This window comes from Choloepus didactylus, chromosome 2 (genome assembly GCF_015220235.1).
Source record: "Choloepus didactylus isolate mChoDid1 chromosome 2, mChoDid1.pri, whole genome shotgun sequence".
In the NCBI taxonomy this organism is placed as follows: domain Eukaryota; kingdom Metazoa; phylum Chordata; class Mammalia; order Pilosa; family Megalonychidae; genus Choloepus; species Choloepus didactylus.
Window position 1 is genome coordinate 206,249,308 of NC_051308.1, and position 2,058 is coordinate 206,251,365.

General features: G+C 43.1%; 1 pseudogene; it reads left to right on the plus strand.

Moving 5' to 3' along the window:
* Positions 1–476: 476 nt before the first annotated feature.
* LOC119514158 lies at positions 477–1,644 on the plus strand (annotated as a pseudogene).
* Positions 1,645–2,058: the final 414 nt, after the last annotated feature.

Sequence of the window (2,058 nt, forward strand, 5' to 3'; positions counted from 1 at the left end):
GATGACAATTAAATGCCAAGGATGTTCCTGGATGGGATCTGAGGATGGAGGAGAGGAGGCTCAAAGGGACACAGATGGGACACAAGGAGGAAAAAAAAAAAGGAAATATAGAATGTAAGCTTTGTATCAATGTTGAATTTCTTGAACTTCTTAGCTGTGCTTAATGGGATTGCATAAAAGAATGTTCTTGTTCATGGGAAATGTATATGTGAATTATAGTGTTTTTCAAGGATGTGTGCAGCTTGCTCTCATATGTTCAGAAGACAGCAATAGATGATGGATGATAGGGAGGGAGGGAAAGAAAGAAAGAAATGGTGGTGTGACAGGATGTTAAATGTGGTGGATCGGGGTATCGGGGGAGGGGGGAGGGGTATGCTGGAGTTCTATCTATGGAGTTTGTACTGTTTTTGCAACTGTTCCTGTAAGTTTGAGTTTATCTCAAACTAAAATTTCTTATAAAAAAAGAAAAAGTTAATATGGAGCTGAAGAAGGCTAAGAAGCACGACAAGATGCTGAAAAGGAGAAATGTCAGCTTTTTTCCTGGTGACACTACTTCTCCACTGTAGGAAACCCATAACAACCAGGGCATTGTAAATTAGTCTGCTGATGACATTATCAAAGGCATAATAGCAACAATTTGGAAAGCCAGATCCAAGCTGCTCAAGCTGCTAGGAAACTGCTTTCTATGGAAAAACAGCTTCACACAGACAACATAATACAGGCTGATTTGATTCCAAAATTTGTATCCTTCTTGGGCAGAACTGATTATACTCCCATTCAATTTGAATTTGCTTGGGCATTCACTAACATTGCTTCTGGGACATCAGAACAGACCAAGACTGTGGTAGATGGAGGTGCTTTCTCAGCATTCATTTCTCTGTTGGCACCTCCCCATGCTCACATCAGTGAACAAGCTGTATGGCCTCTAGGAACATTGCGAGTAATGGGTCATCTTTCCAAGGCTTGGTTCTCAAGTATGGTGCAGTCAATTCTCTGTTGGCTCTACTTGCAGGTCCTGTTATGTCATCTTTAGCATGTGGTTACTTATGTAATCTTACCTGGACACTTTCAAACCTTTGTTGGAACAAGAATCCTGTACCCCATTAGATGGTGTTGAGCAATTTCTTCCTACTTTAGTTCATCTCCTGCATCATGATGATCCAGAAGCATTAACAGATACCTGCCCTGCCATTTCCTATTTTACTGATGGTCCAAATGAATGGATTGAAATAGTTGTGAAAACCAGAGTTGTGCTCTAGGTAGTGAAGCTTCTAGGGGCTACTGAATTGCCAGTTGTGACTCCTGCACTAATAGCCTTAGGTAATATTGGTACTGGGACAGATGAACAGACTCAAGTTGTAATAGATGCAGGAGCACTTTTTTCCCAGTCTGCTAACTAACCCTAAAACTAATATTCAGAAGGAAGCTACATGGACAATGTCAAACATCACAGCTGGCCATCAGGACCAGATACAGAAAGCAATGAATCATGGATTAGTCCCATTCCTCATTAGCATCCTTTCTAAGGCAGGCTTTATGACACAAAAGGAAGCTGTATGGGATAACCAGTTTATTCAGCCCCCCAAAGTGCAGACTGTTTCCACGTTGTTCTCTGAACTGGCCACCATTCAGAACAGTTCCTAAATCTATTCAGAGAAGCTCCTGATTTCAGGGCAATATGGCTCAACTTCCCCATTCTGTAGGTAAGCCCTATAATAAAAGTTCATGTCTCAGAACATGTCTGGTGCTTTCTTTAGTCCTTTGGCTACAAAAGCCCTCTTGGGCTGTGACAATTGGCATGCCAGCCTGGAGACTAAAGAAATCCCATCCACTGATGACATGAACTTGGGGAAGGGAAAGGGGAAGTCCCCAGGTGGGATACCGGGGTGGCCTGTGACACTTATGTGGGGAGGGGTGTCTACCCTCCTAGATGAATGGGGTCTGCCGAGGAAGCATGGAGATGCATATGACTCCCTGGCTGGACTAATAGCTCTCCTGCTACAGGCTGCAGGAGTACCAGGATTTCATGAGAAAAAGGAAAGCTGCCAGGCTGCTGCA